This window comes from Lissotriton helveticus, chromosome 1_1, assembly GCF_964261635.1.
Source record: "Lissotriton helveticus chromosome 1_1, aLisHel1.1, whole genome shotgun sequence".
NCBI lineage: Eukaryota > Metazoa > Chordata > Amphibia > Caudata > Salamandridae > Lissotriton > Lissotriton helveticus.
Window position 1 is genome coordinate 848777246 of NC_136057.1, and position 18433 is coordinate 848795678.

An 18433-nucleotide genomic window follows, 5' to 3' on the forward strand; every position below is an offset into this window, starting at 1 on the left:
GGCTGAGGCGTTCTGGATCCGCTGGAGTCTCTTCTGGAGCTTGGCGGTTGTACCGGCGTAGAGGGCGTTGCCGTAGTCCAGTCGGCTGGTGCGAGGGCCTGGGTGACGGTCTTCCTTGTCTCGGTGGGGATCCACCAGAAGATCTTCCGTAGCATGCGTAGGATGTTGAAGCACGACGAGGAGACGTTGTTGACTTGCCTGGTCATGGAGAGGGAGGAGTCCAGGATGAAGCCCAGGTTTCGTGCATGGTCTGTCGGTTTGGGTGCGGTGCCCAGGGCGGGAGGCCACCAGGAGTCGTCCCAGGCGGAGGGTGAGGAGCCCAGGATGAGGACCTCCGTCTTGTCCGAGTTCAGCTTCAGGCGGCTGGTCGTCATCCACTCGGCTACCTCTTTCATCCCTTCGTGCAGGTTGGCTCTGGCGGCGGCGGGGTCGTGGGTCAGGGAGAGGATCAGCTGGGGGTCGTCGGCGTAGGAGATTATGCTGAGGTTGTGTTTGCGTACGATGGCCGCGAGGGGGCTCATGTAGACGTTGAAGAGGGTGGGGCTCAGAGATGATCCTTGGGGGACGCCGCAGATGACGTCGGAGGCCTCTGACTTGTACGGTGGTAGGCGGACTCTCTGTGTTCTTCCGTCGAGGAAGGAGATGATCCATTCCAGCGCCTTGTCCTGGATTCCGATGTTGCCGAGGCGTCGTACTAGGGTGCGGTGGCAGACTGTGTCGAATGCTGCGGAGAGGTCTAGGAGGATGAGGGCCGCTGTTTCTCCATTGTCCATCAGGGCTCGGATGTCATCGGTGGCGGCGATGAGGGCGGTCTCGGTGCTGTGGTTGGCTCGGAAGCCGGACTGTGAGGGGTCGAGGGATCCGTTCGTCTCGAGGAAGGCGGCCATCTGTTTGTTGACGGTCTTCTCGATGACTTTGGCTGGAAACGGGAGGAGCGAGATGGGGCGGTAATTCTTGAGGTCGGTGGGGTCCGCTGTTGGTTTCTTGAGTAGAGCGCTGAGTTCGGCGTGTTTCCAGCTCTCCGGGAAGATGGTGGTGTCGAAGGATGAGTTGATGATGTCTCGCAGGTGGGGTGCGATGACGGCGTCGGCCTTGTTGAAGACGTGGTGAGGGCAGGGGTCGGTCGGTGAACCGGAGTGGATGGAGTTCATCGTGCGGATGGTGTCTTCGGTGCTGATCGGGGTCCAGGCGTGGAGGGTGGTGGTGGGGGGTGGTTGATCGGTCATGGTGTGCGTTGGTTGGTTGTTGAAGCTGTTGTGTATGTCCGCGATCTTGTTGTGGAAGTATGACGCGAGGGAGTTGCAGAGGTCTTGCGATGGGGTGATGTCGTTGTTTCCTGCGCTGGGATTGGAGAGCTCTTTCACGATGCTGAAGAGTTCCTTGCAGTTGTGTGCGTTGTTGTCCAGCCGGTCCTTGAATGCTGTTTTCTTGGCGGCGCGGATCAGCTGGTGGTGTTTCCGGGTGGCAATTTTGAAGGAGGTCCTGTTGTCCGGTGTTGGTTCCCTTTTCCAGACTTTCTCGAGGGCTCGGCAGTTCTTCTTGGAGCTCTTGAGTTCATCGGTGAACCATGGGGCCTTCTTGCTGCCGGGTCTGCTAGGCGGGGTCCTCAGTGGCGCGAGTTCGTCCGCGCAGTTGCTGATCCACGTCGTGAGGTTGTCGGCGGCCTGGCTGGGGTTCGCTGAGCTGGCAGGAGGGTGCTGGCTCAGGGAGGTGGCGAGCTGGTGTGCTGTGATCTTGTTCCAGCTTCTGCGGGCCGCCTGTTGCTGGTGGTGGTGAGTCGTCGTTCTCTTGAAGGTGAAGTGGACGCAGCTGTGGTCCGTCCATTGAAGCTCAGTGGCGTGGCTGAAGTCGATGTCTGTGCTGGACGAGAAGACAGCGTCGAGTGTGTGACCGGCGAGATGGGTGGGGGTGGACACCAGTTGCTTGAGTCCCAGGTTGGCGAGGTTGTCGAGCAGGGTGCTGGTGTTGCGGTCGTTGTTGTTCTCCAGGTGGAAGTTGAGATCCCCCAGGAGGATGTAGTCGGCTGAGGGGAGGGCGTGCGGGCTGACGAAGTCGGCGATGTCCTCGCTGAATTGTGTGCGTGGTCCAGGGGGTCGGTAGATCAGGGTGCCTCTGAGGGTGGTGTTCGGGTTGGTGTGGATCTGGAAATGCAGGTGTTCGGCGCTGGTCAGGGTGTTGTCGGTGCTGGTTGTGAGGCGGATGGTGCTCCTGTGGACGATGGCGATGCCTCCTCCCATCTGGTTGGCGTTTCGGTCCCTCCGGACGATCTTGTAGCCCTCTGGGATAGCGATGGCGATGTCAGGAGCTGAGGAGGTGTTCATCCAGGTCTCCGTGAGGAAGGCAACGTCAGGGGCTGTGGCGTCTAGGAGGTTCCAGAGTTCGATGGCGTGTCTGTGGACGGAGCGGGTGTTGAGCAGGATGCACTTGAGGTGGGTGCTGCTGGAGTTCGACTTGGCGGGTGTTGGTGCGAGGCAGGTCCGGGTGCAGGAGAACTTGCAGGCGTGGCAGCTGAAGGGTCCCTGGGTGCGTCGTGGTGTGGCTTGGTGGCACTCTGGGCGTCGGCCGTTGTTGAGTGCGCTGAGGGTGGCGGCTGAGTACGTCCTGCGGGTCGGTCGGGATCGTCGAGGACCAGGGGTCCTGGCGCTGGTCGCGATCCGGTCGCGGACGGGCGCAGACGGGCTTACCTTTGGCGCGCCTTCGGCGCACAATCGGCGCGCCCGCTGCGCGTTCGCACGGTCGCCATTTAAGGCGAAGTGCGCGGGTGGGCGGAGCAGCTGGGAGGCGGGAGCGGGGAGGGTTACAGAAGAGAAGAAAGGGGCGGGGACAAGCGGCGGTGGCGGGAAGGGAGGGCGGAGGGCGGCGGACAACAAGGAAGGAGAGGCAGAAACACGGGCAAAAGGTGGTTAAAGAAAACAGGCACAAATCTGCGACAACAAAGGGAAATAAGGGGAAAAATAAGAAGTTACACGGAGTAAACTAAACAGGCACAACAATTTGACAAAACAAGGGAAAAAGGAGATACACGATGTTTTGGAAAAAACAGGCACAAATGCTCGACAAAACAATCCCCGCAGCGGAGGCAGCCGGCAACCGGCAAAACGAGGCAGCAGCGAGGCAGGGGGCAGGCAGGGGCACACACAGCAGCTGGTGGCCGTGCGGCGCGGGGGTGTCCCACAAGTGGGTCCTATCATTGCAAGGTTTCTGAACTACCGTGACCGGGATACACTTCTCCGACTGGCCCGGGAGAAACGACTTGTTCAATACGAAAATACTTCCCTGTCTTTCTACCCGGACTTCACTCCCACAGTGCAAGAGGCGCGCCACAAATTTGCAGGAGTGAAGAAAAAGTTACAATCGCTGGAAATTCCTTATGCCATGCTCTACTCAGCTAAATTAAAAATAACGCACCGAGGACGACAGCACTTCTTCACCTCCCCGCAACAGGCTGAGGAGTATCTTAAGAGACATCGAAAGGCATCCTCCGGCACGGCGGATCCCGGTGGCCGCTCCAGGTCGCCATCTCCCCTTTCCCAGCAGGATTGACACCAGTTGCTTCCAGGATTATCGCAAGAACACTCTGCCACCCCGACATACTGTACTATCATGAACTACCCTGGTGATGTATAAGACTGCTTTTTTTATATATTTGCTCACCTTTACGTTCCTTTTTGCAGCTCAGGTTTCATCTCCGTCCCACTTCGAGTGCCAAGCCTTGGCTGTGGCACTGGTGGGTGCAATACAGGAGATGTATGGGCGGGTCGAGTGCCCCTAGTGACTCCCCCCAGCCCCCCTCTCTTCAGGGCGAACCCCTGCTCCCTCTCTATTGAGATTTGGAAGGACACTGCTGTTTTTGTTTTGTAAATGGGTTGTTATTCTTTGGGAGGGAATGTCATACCCGGCAAGCTGGGGACGCCGGAGTGGGTGGTGGGAGGGGGGGATATCTGATGCTGTTCTATATTGTGCCGAAGTATTGTTGATATCTGCATGATACTCTAAGTCTGGAACTGGGTCCCTACTGTTTTCTCTCGTCGAGTTTTCAACATGTGCTTGCCCACCGCCCTATGCCATGTACACTGATGAGCTCTATGGGCGACACTAATGCGCGTTAGATTATCAAACTAACCTCATGGAATGTTCGAGGTCTCAACGACCCCAGAAAGCGTAGACAGGTTTTGGGATATCTAGACAGGCATAGTGTAAACGTAGCTCTCCTACAGGAGACGCACCTCGCTCCTGGAAACACTACGCAATTCGCTGCCAGATGGGCCATGAGTCGTACCTTCTCTTCCTATTCTAATTACTCTAGAGGTGTTACAGTTCTGATAAAGCGCAGGGTGGCGTTCACGCTCAAAGGGGTGGACAATGATAGGCAGGGCAGATTTTGTCTGGTCTGGGGATGCTTACATACACACAATGTTTTGTTCGCTAATATTCTATGGCCTAAATGTGGACAATCCTACTGCTCTGCTTATACTATGGGGTAAAATCCAAACGCTGGATATCACACACGTAATATGGGGAGGTGATTTTAACACTGTGCTGAGGCCAAGCTTGGACAGATCACGACCACTCCCCTCGCACTACACTAACACGCAACACACGCTCTGCGACATAATTGATGATAACAACTTGACTGATGCTTGGAGATACGTACATCCCGCTCTCCGGGAAGGCACGCACTTTTCTACTTTACATTCTACCTGGGCGCGCCTGGATTATGTCTTCATCTCTTGCGGGAGTTACTCCCTGGCTATTGCACGCATCTCACTTAGCCCGCACATTCTCCGACCACTTCCCGGTCCTCCTGGAATTACAGATTCCCCTTGACTGCTCCCCATACCTGTCTTGGCGACTCAACCCGGCAAACCTCCGAGATGCGGTCTTTAAGGCCGAATTGGAACAAGACATACGGGATTTTTTTTAACGCAACATTTCCTCTGTAGATAGTATTACCACCGTTTGGGAAGCCTTTAAGGTAACCGTTAGGGGCTGGTGCATTGCCAAAGGGGGAGGCATTTTGAAATCCCTACGTACAGATCTGCACAATTTAGAGACTGAGCTGCGTGATCTGGAGGGCTCCATTGGTCGCTGCCCTGCAGACCTCACGGTTCAAGCCTGTATGCGCGACAAACTCTCTGAATACACACAAGTGGCTGACAGGGAGAGTAAATTCCTGGGACGCCCACACATGGCCCGAGTCTACGGAGAAGGTGACAGACCTTGGAAAGCATTGGCGAACTCGGTAAAGCCCCCTAGATTTGCTAATTTTGTCACTGAATAACACGATGACGCCGGCAACATACATAGGAACCTCCCTGACCAGATTCGCATATTTCGGGACCACTACCAGGCACTATACTCCTCACACAGGACTGAACCTCTTGACCTCCCTACTTATTTTGAGGATGTAGCACTGGCGTGTTTGGGGGATGCCCAGCAGAAGTTCGTTCATGCAGAATTGGAACTAGATGAAATAACCGAGGCTATTATGGGCATGCGATTAGGCAAGGCCCCGGGATCTGACGGCCTTCCTATTGATTTTTATAAACTTTTTGCCCCCATCTTGGCCCCTATTTTGAAACAAGTATATTGTGCCGCATTCGATGAAAGTAGTCTACCCCGTACTATGCTCGAAGCTCTCATCACCTCCCTGCTTAAACCTGGTAAGCCCCCTACTCACTGCGACTCTTACCGCCCGCTATCCCTTTTAAACTGCGATACCAAGATTCTCGCCAAAGTGTTAGCCACACGCCTTAATCTCCTTATGGAGCGCTTGGTACTGCCCAAATCCGCAATTTTCCCGCTAACCGATAATACTCACCCATTCCAACTCGACTACCCACTCGTGTGGGAGCAGGACGAACTGAAATACTTCGGCATCCGCATCACCAGGGACAGGGATGCACTGATGCGAGCCAACTATGGCACTGTACTGGATAAAATCACAGATAGTGTTACTAAATGGTTGCACCTCCCCCTTTCTATGGCCGGCCGCATTGCTCTTGTCAAGATGATACTCCTGCCAAAATTACTATACCTTTTTGTTAATATTCCGTATAATCCTGTTAGCTTCTTTTTTCAGTGTTCTGAATCTGCTTGGATCGTCGAACCGATCTGGTCATTCAGAAAAGGGGGGGGGGAGAGATAATAATGAGTGTCAGGGGGCGCTCAATCTAACCTTGTAAGATAGACACTGTGTCAACAGATGTGCCAGATGCCGAGCTTACCGGAGGCTGAATAAATCTAGCTGAGTATCCGCACGGGTTCGCAATGGCGATTGCCCGTTCCTGATTCCTTAAGTCCCTATGGTAACGGAGTCACGTGATGCCTCAAGCAAGTATGAAGATGGAAAAAAGACTGAGTCCCTGTTAGGCGGTTGCTGGGACAACGTGTACACGAATGAAAACAGATACGATTACAGGATTGCCAAGGTGTACTGCTACTAAAAAGGTGGAATACAGAAGGACCACTTGATTTGATTATACTTCGGGAGAAGATTCAACTCGAACCTCACAATATTAAACGCAATTCAATATAGTTCAATATAATTACAAATGAGCAGGTTTGACATCACACGTGCCTGACGGGTTAACATGCAAGACCATCCAGACAAGGTGGCCCCGAGGGGGTATTATAGCGGGTGATATAAAACAGTACTTGCCGGCGTACCACTCACAAGAGGGTAAAGGCCAGTTGGTACCTGGGCACTCAATATAACAAACATCTGTATTTTGATGATGGGGGCAATCTGTAAGTATCTGGCGTACCTCTCACATGAGGGTAAAGGCCACTGGTAGGGCAATGTTAAATGACATTAAACACATAGGGATAAAAACATGAAAGAACCATAGACAGAAGATAGACAAATTCAGTGTCATTACAGTAACTGAATGGCGTACCTATATCATAAGGGTAAAAGCCACAGTCTCACGCATAGAGTAGATTGCATCATCAGGTCAATGTAGCTAACTGGGAGAAGGAGCTATCATGCTCATTGAGCCCCTTATCAATGGAATTGAAGAAAAACATCCATTTCAACTCACGGGCGTTCAGGATGCTTGAGATATTCCCACCCGGGGTCCCAGAGTCGCTTTCTCAATTACTACCCATCTGAGGCTGTCCGGTGGATGTGAAGATGCGTGAAAGTGTTCCACCAAGGGAGCTCCCTGTACCCCACATCTGATTCTACTCATATGTTGGAGAATGCGTGCTTTTATTTTCTGCTGTGTTTGGCCTATGTATATTTGTTGGCATGGACAGAGTATCGCATAGATGACGTTCGCAGAATTGCAGTTCGTCTGTGCCTTCAGTTGAATTTTGAATTGATCATGGTGGAATTCCTTCCCTTGAATGGTGCTCTCACAGGCTTTGCAGTTTCCACATTTAGAGTGACCAGTCACAGGAGGAAGGTTCCACAAAGTGGTAATCGTGGGATCCTGAGGTGTTTGTAGCAAGGACCTGACCACGAAGTCTTTCACACTCTTGGCTTTTTTGAAGGCGTGAAGAGGTATTGATGGTTGATTGATATCGTCCGATATCAACTGCCAGTGATGATTTATAATTCTTTTGATCTGATTACTCTTGGTGTTAAAAGTGGTAACACAGACCATCCTCTCTTCCTGTTGATTCCTGTTGTTATTGGGAGATAGTAGTTCCTCGCGAGGATAGAACCAGGCTCTTTTTCTGGACTGCTTAATTAGACGTCTGGGGTATCCTCTTGCCAGAAGTCGATTCGTGAGCTCGTCTGATTCCATCCAGTAATGTTCACGATCTGAGCAATTTCGACGAATTCGGAGAAATTGCCCACTATACTCTACTTCGAGCAGACACTGGTCTGCGAGGTTTTTCAGAATCCAATTAAGTTGGACATAGCACACAATGGTCGAAAGGGAACTTTTATCATATTCTGAAGAGTACATAGACAAATTGTTGGAAAATCCAAATAACTTTTTCGTTTCAAACGACATCCCTACTATAGACTTTACACTTAAAGACAAAATCTCTCGTCTTGAACGGCTGGAAAAGAAGTTGGTCCGCACCAGATGGCACGGCCATCTATTGACACACTATCTCAAAGAGAATATCATTCCGGTGGGGCTCCAGATCAAAATTGAACCTGCCATTTTCATAGAAGTCCCGAAATTCAAAGAAGGCTTCAGCCACGTTGCCAACAATTGCTCTCGGCATTGGATGGTCCTGGGTGTTGAGACAGCTGCTGACCAAGTCCAAATTATCAGTGCGGAGATCAAGACCCTCAAAGCTGAAATAGCAGCCGACGCGAATTTTGCCAACGCCAAAGAAACCCTCAATAACTTGGAAGCCACTCTCAAGGATTTTGACTTGACAACACAAAATCGTAAACTTGAGAAGTTAGCCCGAGATATAAGATTGTATGATAAGAAAAAGACCTACCCGTACCTCCAGGAAGACTATTTCCGTCAGGACGGTCAGGGCCGCTTCACTAATCGGGGACGAGGATCCTACAGAGGGAGAAGGAACTATCAGACGTTCTCGGATTCCTCCTATAGCTCCGGAGGAGAACACGAACAACCTGGTCCTAGTAACCAATACAACTGCCCAGACTACGGACAACAGCAGCAACAACAACAATACAACCCTTTTTTGGGCCAGCGCCAATGGTCATGGCGCCCCCATCGAGGTCGGGGCAACAACTGGCCCAGAGGCAATCGACGTGGATTTCAACCGAATACAGGCAACTGGGATGGAGGTCGTGGGCAACCACAAAAACAGGTTCAGTTCCAACCAGAACAACACGGAGAACGTGTTACCCGAAACAAGACCTACAGATGGTGAATGCTACCAACGGACGGTTTGGATTCAAACTTTTGGGTGGTGCCCCCCCCCAGTACCCAAGAGTCCAGTTGTCAACATCTCAAAACACATTCTCAGTGACAATGAAATCAAAGTATTGGACAAAGGACTATCATATGTTCCAACCAGTAACCCTGACAATTTCACCATCCGTGCAGAACTTTATCAGTTTTTTCGCAAGGTGAGGTTGAAGTATTTCTTTCGAAACTCAGAACCAAAAGTGCAACCATCGGTAACCGGCCTCAGACCCCCTTCTACTTTTGTTCCCTACAATAGCGCCATGTCACATAAGATTCTTGCTTTTGAGGAGGTAGTATGGCGGGATGTTCAACTTTTGTTGGGGACCAAAACATATGTTAGATACAACACCAGCAAGGATGAGAGGACGGCCTTACAATCACTTGCGAACAATGACCAAGTGGTTATTAAACCGGCAGACAAAGGTGGAGCCATTGTTGTGCAAGACATGTCCTCATATGAGTCTGAGATCCTACGCCAACTCAATGATGGAGTCAGCTATCAACCTTTGCGTGCTGACCCTTCGAAGGCAATCGCACAGGAAATTCTTGAAATAACTAAGGCTGGCCTTGAGTTGGGGTTCCTCTCTGAACTGGAATTCAACTTTTTAAACCAAAAACATCCCCGGTTAGCCACCATCTATACGATCCCCAAGATCCATAAAAGTCTGACCAACCCACCGGGAAGACCGATTGTATCCGGCTGTGGGTCCATACTTGAACCCCTAGGCAAGTATATAGACTTCTTCTTGAAACCATTGGCGGAATCGACCCCCACGTACCTCCGCGACACAATGCATACGATCAACATTGTGGAGAAGTCTCCCTTTGATCCAGAACTCCAAAGATTGGCGACTTGTGACGTGGTGTCACTTTACACATCAATTCCTCAACAAGAAGCATTGAATGTAATAACACGATGTTTACGACAACGCCCGGCACCGGTCCAAGTACCCACCGAATTCATCGTGTCTCTGCTCCGGATTGCAATGACAAAATTTTTTTTCATTTTCAAAAACAAGTTTTATATTCAAACGTCTGGTGTAGCAATGGGGGCTCCCTTTGCTCCAGATGTAGCCATTCTATATATGGCCGCTTTTGAGGAGGACACCATACTTAATCCAGTAAATCCATTCAGAGACCAATTGGGTCTCTGGATGCGGTATATTGATGACATTCTCATGATTTGGAATGGAGACCTAGACCATCTAATGTCCTTCCTCACCTGGCTCAACCATCAATCTGACTTCTTAAAGTTCACAATAGAATCAGACAACCACAGGATAAATTTCCTTGATCTTACCATCTACGAGAACGCTGGAGCCCTACTCACCAAACTTTACCGGAAACCAGCAGAGAGGAATTCCCTGCTGTTATATGACAGCCACCATCCCAGAGCCCTTCGGGATAACTTGCCCTTTGGGCAATTTCTCCGAATTCGTCGAAATTGCTCAGATCGTGAACATTACTGGATGGAATCCGACGAGCTCACGAATCGACTTCTGGCAAGAGGATACCCCAGACGTCTAATTAAGCAGTCCAGAAAAAGAGCCTGGTTCTATCCTCGCGAGGAACTACTATCTCCCAATAACAACAGGAATCAACAGGAAGAGAGGATGGTCTGTGTTACCACTTTTAACACCAAGAGTAATCAGATCAAAAGAATTATAAATCATCACTGGCAGTTGATATCGGACGATATCAATCAACCATCAATACCTCTTCACGCCTTCAAAAAAGCCAAGAGTGTGAAAGACTTCGTGGTCAGGTCCTTGCTACCAACACCTCAGGATCCCACGATTACCACTTTGTGGAACCTTCCTCCTGTGACTGGTCACTCTAAATGTGGAAACTGCAAAGCCTGTGAGAGCACCATTCAAGGGAAGGAATTCCACCATGATCAATTCAAAATTCAACTGAAGGCACAGACGAACTGCAATTCTGCGAACGTCATCTATGCGATACTCTGTCCATGCCAACAAATATACATAGGCCAAACACAGCAGAAAATAAAAGCACGCATTCTCCAACATATGAGTAGAATCAGATGTGGGGTACAGGGAGCTCCCTTGGTGGAACACTTTCACGCATCTTCACATCCACCGGACAGCCTCAGATGGGTAGTAATTGAGAAAGCGACTCTGGGACCCCGGGTGGGAATATCTCAAGCATCCTGAACACCCGTGAGTTGAAATGGATGTTTTTCTTCAATTCCATTGATAAGGGGCTCAATGAGCATGATAGCTCCTTCTCCCAGTTAGCTACATTGACCTGATGATGCAATCTACTCTATGCGTGAGACTGTGGCTTTTACCCTTATGATATAGGTACGCCATTCAGTTACTGTAATGACACTGAATTTGTCTATCTTCTGTCTATGGTTCTTTCATGTTTTTATCCCTATGTGTTTAATGTCATTTAACATTGCCCTACCAGTGGCCTTTACCCTCATGTGAGAGGTACGCCAGATACTTACAGATTGCCCCCATCATCAAAATACAGATGTTTGTTATATTGAGTGCCCAGGTACCAACTGGCCTTTACCCTCTTGTGAGTGGTACGCCGGCAAGTACTGTTTTATATCACCCGCTATAATTACCCTCTCGGGGCCACCTTGTCTGGATGGTCTTGCATGTTAACCCGTCAGGCACGTGTGATGTCAAACCTGCTCATTTGTAATTATATTGAACTATATTGAATTGCGTTTAATATTGTGAGGTTCGAGTTGAATCTTCTCCCGAAGTATAATCAAATCAAGTGGTCCTTCTGTATTCCACCTTTTTAGTAGCAGTACACCTTGGCAATCCTGTAATCGTATCTGTTTTCATTCGTGTACACGTTGTCCCAGCAACCGCCTAACAGGGACTCAGTCTTTTTTCCATCTTCATACTTGCTTGAGGCATCACGTGACTCCGTTACCATAGGGACTTAAGGAATCAGGAACGGGCAATCGCCATTGCGAACCCGTGCGGATACTCAGCTAGATTTATTCAGCCTCCGGTAAACTCGGCATCTGGCACATCTGTTGACACAGTGTCTATCTTACCAGGTTAGATTGAGCGCCCCCCTGACACTCATTATTATCTCTCTCCCCCCCCTTTTCTGAATGACCAGATCGGTTCGACGATCCAAGCAGATTCAGAACACTGCCCTCGAAACTGACGGGGTAAGTGTTTACCGGCTCCCTGCCTGCCTGCTTTCATTAATGCAATAGATATCGGTCCTGACATTTAATTACTTGTCGGTTCCCGCTTGCTGTTTATGTATGATCATAGTGTCTATTTAATTAAGTTGCAAGGAACGCCCCCTCACAATTGTGACCTTCTTTCAATGAACAGATCGGTTCGGTTATCTAAACAGACTGTGAACTCTCCTCGAGACTGACGGGGTAAGTGTTTCCCGGCTCTCTCTCTGCCTGCCTTAACTAATGCAATGTGTATCGGCCCCGTCATATACCAACTTGTCGGTTCCCTTTTATGTACTTTCCTCACAGGAACATCAATCAGGATGTCCCCTCAACCTTGTCGGAATACATACCGGTCCTAGCAAGGTATTAACTGTTATTCCTTTGTATACCGGTCTAGAATTGCCGTGCTGGCCACACTCCACCTGGCTGCGGACCACTATTTTTCCACGCATATTTTTACAATTCACGGTGCAACAAGTAAATATTGACACCCTTAGTCAGGGGGTCACAACACGTGATGCACTATTAGCAATTCACTCTTTTATGTTTGCGAATTTATATCATGATTCACGGTAACATTGACACCCGATAATTGGCTGCCCACAGTTCGGTGGTCACAATGCGATTCCACGTTGGTGGCTGTTCCCGTCAACCGTGTGCTGTTCTCTCACTAAAGTTAATGTAATTCATTTGCTCCTGATAGATTTGTACAATTATACCCGACATTATATATTGACATAGGTGGTCTGCCCCAACTCCCATGTCCTGAAGAAGACCCCGCCGCAAGGATATAATTAGTCCTGCAAATTTGAGAGGGTCGAAACGTCGACAACCATTTTGTCTCTTTTATATGTCAACTCCACGGCCCAACTGGTTTATATATTGTACTGTGTGGAGTATGATACAGTTTGATTTGAATATTTAAGTTATTTTTTCTTGTACATTGTATGTAACCATCAAAACTATTGTGGGTTAAAGTTTTGATTAATCTGTCACTTCAACCCTTCCTTATCACAGTATCCTCACTCCATCACGCACTTTACCCCCCTTCCCTGGGGCAATGCTCCACCTGTCCATTTCCAACACGCGACTATTGTCTTTATTCGTTATTCATCTCCATTGTGATTAAAACATGGTGGTGTGATTCAATGTCTACTTTGATTGCTTTTTTTATTTCTGTTATAATTCATGTTTCTTATCCTTATGGGACCCCTTCCTCATAATACTTTTTGAGGCTTCAGTAGAGGTTTCCACTAGAGGCAGCATCAGACCTTGCCCCAACAACAAAAGTCCTCTCAAGCTTTTTGGTTTAACTTTGTATCACATAGTGATACAAAGACATATCGCAAACAACAAATAATCCCTGTTATCGCCCTCCTGAGGCCCCAACCCCCTTCTCTCCCACCCACCCCTCTGCTTTGGAAGTCGTAATGAATGTAGTAACATTGTGGAGTCCGTTCCGAGAACCGGCTGAGTAGGGTCGAGGCCTGAAGAGGGCTCCATGTTGTGGTGAAGGTGGCTATTGGATGTGTAACACTGGTGTGGATTTTCTCCATTCCCCCGATGTATCATAATTTGTGTAGCCACCCGTGTGTGTCGGTCTGTTCTGTGTACCCCATAGGGAGTGAATATGTTTTCCTGCTACTCCTATCGCCAGGCCCATTTGTTTCCCCCTGACCGACTTCAATGGGAATGTTAGCGAATTGGGAAGCCCCAGCAGGGTGTTTGCTGGAAAACAAGGTATTTGTGTATCGAAATGTTTATCCACACTAGTCGAATTCAGCAGTCCAGTATTCAGACACTTGCAGTCCCATAGTAGGAGCGTCAGTGTGCCTGCCTTGTCGCAACCCCTCCAGCATGTGGGACTACGGTTGGGTTTCCCTTATTCAGTCTGGCTGGTGTTGGGTACCAGTATGTCGCTACCTTGACCGCAGCTTCTCTAATGGCTGTGTTTCTGGCTGTATGATTTGCCCTAAAGTAGATATTGCGCCATTCTTTTCGGGATAGATCCCTCCCTAGTTCCCGCGCCCATCGCCTCTGTCTGGCAGAGGGCTCATAAGAAGCTGGGGGTGTATCAACCTATAAAGTTCAGAGATCATCTTTTTTTCTGAGGTTTTGGCGATGAGCCATTTCTCGTATGCTATTAGCTTTCTTCCGACCCTCGGACGCACATCTGGGTGTAATAGCCAGTGTCAGATTTGAAAGTATTGGAACCTTTTCGGGTCGTCAATGTCATGCTTGTGGCACATCAGAAAATTGGAGAAACCCTTCTAGCGAATAAGTGGCCAGCCGAATTGCAAGCTGATACCTGACATTGAGGGATTGCTCGTTTTTCTGGTCCTGGTGTGAATTCCGGGTTGTTAAATAGGGGCTTTACCGGGGAAGGGAAATCACAGTGCGTGTAAAGGGGGAGACCCCAAGGTTCAGTGGTCTATGAGGTCTTTTCAGAAAGGGCACTTTCCATAGGGGGAGCTGCGCCATCGCCCTGTCTTGGAACAGCCACCTCTTTTCTGATTGTGGTCTGCTCAATTCCACAAAATAGCTAAGTTGTGTCGCCCAAAAGTGTTCTTGAATATTTGGAATACCCAAGCCTCCTTCGTTGGGGCGGACAGTAAGCTAAATCTTTGCGCAACCGTGGCCTTTTACCGGCCCAGGTGAATTGGTGCACTTGCAGACTTCCGAGTGTGAGCTCTCTTTGTGCGAGGTCCTTCCTGCTGGGGCTGCTCTCTTTCACCGCCAGACCTCGCGGAACCCGCTCCGCGGGTCCCGCTTCGCCCGTGTGTTTGGGCGCACCGCTCTGACTGGGATTGGCTGTCATTCCGGATTTTGTGAGCTGGAACTGCGGAGACCAGGGCTGCGAGCGCCAGGTGAGGGACAGGGACTCCATTGCCCAGGAGTCCCTGCGCTGACATCATCACCTGCACCTGGACGCTCTCCCTGGTTGCCCCGCCTCTCGATCACCTCCCTCCCTCATTAGGAGTAGCATCTCCCGCTGCGCGGGAGGGCGCCGGGAGAAGCCCGGGACAAGGGCGGGACCGTCTGTGGCCGTCAGGGGCTGAAGGAGGCTGGGCTGGGCTCACTCTCTTTCGCCCGCATCTTCCGATATTAGCCGACCTAAGGAATAGATCACGAACATGCCCTCACCTGCACTATGTGAAACTCCAGTAAGGGCGGGGGGGGGCCACACCGGGACTCTCGACAACTATTTTAAATCCGCCAAGGGAGAAGGGGGTAAAGATAGTTCTTTGGAGAAGCGCAGGGCAGAGCGCCGCCGCTCCATTGAAATCATGAAAAGTAGACCCCTTAGCGAGATAATTCCCTATTCCATCTCCCAAGAGGAAGGTACCCCTAAAGACAGTCAGGATCCATTAACTCAAGATGGTGTCCCCCTACTGTTAAGGGATAGTATTACCACGCAGGGTACATTGTCCGACGAGTTCACGGAGGTTATTCCATCTCTAAACCCTACTAACATGGCTGTTAACCTGGTTACCCAAACCCCCCCTCTAAATAAAATCAAGAAAAATAAACCTAAGCACATTGTTGTGGCGGAACTCCATGGCCCCCCACCTAACAAGCGCAGAAGACAGATGAGGAAGGGACAGGGGAAAACTAAAATTTCCCACTTAGATTTTGGTAAAAAACACAAGCCCGCACTTACCCCTGTTAGGGTTAGAGACAATGTGAGCACCACTATTCCTATTAAGGTTACAAGTGCTATCACTGCTGCCACTAGAAGTGATTCAGGGGCTAATCTACCTAATGAAGCTCCCTCTCTTACATCTATAGGGAGTATAGAATTTCTACTCTGCTCTCTACTGCAGCCCATTAGTGAAAGCCTGAAAAAAGTAGAGATCAGGCTTACCATCCTAGAGGCAACTCTAACTACCCTGAACACCTCGGTCAGTAAGCAGACTAGAACTATTGGGCCCAATCCATCCACAGGAACTTTGCCTAATAAACAAAATCTCCCTTCTAATATAGGAGACTTACAGGGCACCAATGTGGGAGCCCCACAGGGTGTAACCACTGCCCCCCCCTTGCAGTCACTTATGGCTATTCCAGTCCCGACCCCACAAGGTATCCCTAATATCATGCCTCCTCAGTCAATAGACCCGGCCCTCCCCAATTTAGAGCCAGGCATAAATCTTGGGTTTCCTTCCATTGCTAGTATTCCCTCTCCCCCTCTTGGCCAACCCGCGCAAAGATCGCGGAGACCAGATCTGCCACCGGAAGCCAATACTCTTATGGTGGTTCTAGCGGGTGCCCCCTCTCTACAAAGGGGTGAAAACGAAGACTTCCAATCCCTCAAGAAGAAAGTCATTAAATGGCTCAATTGGAACAGACCACTACCACCACATTTTAATAATGAGATTATTATGGTTAGAAGGGTGCCATGGCTGGGGAAGACGAGGAAAACAATTATGGGGGACTGTATAATGGTGACCTTCAGGGATCCTGGTACTGTTTTACACATCTGCGCTGGCTCAAATAGATCATTGGATTCCACCATACAGACCTTGCCAGTCTCCTTCTTTTTTCCACCAACCCGCATGTATGATGACCGGCCACAAGGAAACTGGACAAGGGTGGAACGGAGACCAAGATATAAAGAATATGTCCGACGTCCAAACTACCAGCCACCTGAAACACCCTATTTCCACTTCAACCGCTTCAACTGCCTGAGTGGGCTTGACGGGGTTGATTGACTGTCCACCAATAACTTAGCGTTCTTGACCAATGGTTCCTGTAGTCTCCCTGAGTCATCTGAAACCGCAGTGGACAATGTTCCCGATGTAATAACTGGTGCAACACCTGGAACTGTTACCTCCCACCCTCCTATCCCGACAACTCCAACCATTGAGCATCTGAGACTAATTTGGTGGAATGTGACTGGTTTAGCTAACAAGTTGGCTGCTCAAGATTGGGAAACTTATATTGAGACTGGGGATGTTTGCATGTTCCAGGAGACTTGGGCAAGGGAAGAATATGGACACCGAGGTTATCAGTCATTTTTTATCCCGGCCAGGTGGGAGGGCAAAGGACGCCCATCAGGCGGGCTCACAACCTGGGTGGCATCCCACCTAGGCTGTGAGGCTACACGGTTACCGGCCCCTTCCAACGACATCCTTGTGGCCCTTCTGTCCTGGCCTAACCAAGCGAAACTTGCCCTAATAAATATTTACTCTAGGCCAGTTGGAATTGCCAGGGAATCGTCCACCATAGATGAACTTTCGGATTATCTATCTGAACTACCTAGAGATCTACCCTATGTAGTGGGAGGGGACTTAAATTCCCACTTCGAGCCATTGCCAGGCCTATTAGAGGGTTTCCCAATGGAAGAAGAGGTTAGGTGGTCAGTGCCCTCGGTAGAAGCTCCTCCCCCGAGGGCATGGACTCCTGTAGCATTGCAGATCACAGCCCTCACCCTAAGGTTTGGAATTAGAGCCTGTAATGGGCGTATTAGATCTGACATACCCAGCAGAACCACATATAATAGAGTGGGAAGGGAATCTCGCTTGCATTATGTCCTGGTACAGATAGCGAACTGGCCAGCTATCCGGGACTTTAGGGTTATGGAAAGGCTAGACAGTGATCATAATGCCCTCGAACTTGACCTCATCCACCCCGGCCGTCGAACCTCTGCAACGTCTGGGGAAGGGACTAAACCTGAACTTCTACTGGAAAACAACAGGAGAAGAATCAGGTGGGAACAACTGGCCTCAAGTGAGGAGAAACTCCCGAGGCTTTATGCAGGGATAATCCCCATTCTGGAATCTGTGGGAGACTTGGCTACAGAGGTGGGTAACAAAGACTCACAGGTCAAACTATATCAGGCCCACGAGGACCTTGTAAAGGCTGCGGCTCCCGTCCTCTTCAGTAACGTGCAGAATTTGAGGAGGGAGCAGTCATATAAATCCTCATGGTATAACACAGCCTGCAGAAGGGCAAAGGGGGAACTCCTTAAAGCAATCAAGGAGGGTTTAAGCGGGGAACAGCTAAGAGAACGCAGATGGGCATATAAAAAACTCATTGTCCACGCAAAAATTGAATGGGAAGCGAATCAATGGGAAGAGCTCACTAAGTCCCTAGCGACAAAAGATCACCGAATGTTTTGGAGAATAGTGAGCGGGGGGTCAGGGAATCTCCATTCGGCAATTGAGCCAAACATTGCACCAGAGGTGTGGCAGGCACATTTTGAATCTCTCTATAGCTCTGAACCGGGAGAATCCACCATTGACACCGGTGCTGGTTGGCCTGACTATAAGGGAGATCCAATAACACTGGGCGAGGTTAGGGATGCAATAGCAGGATTAACCTCGGGGAAGGCGCCAGGGTTGGACGGCCTACCCGGGGACCTGTTTAAGCAGGAGCCCAATGTTTGGGCGCCCTACCT

General features: G+C 49.8%; 1 protein-coding gene across 6 annotated transcripts in view; it reads left to right on the top strand.

Annotated features, from left to right (window-relative positions):
* The window catches only part of SYCP3 (synaptonemal complex protein 3), a 1302221-nt gene that overhangs the window by 230765 nt on the left and 1053023 nt on the right, over positions 1-18433 (top strand). The gene's annotated exons all lie outside the window — the stretch shown is intronic.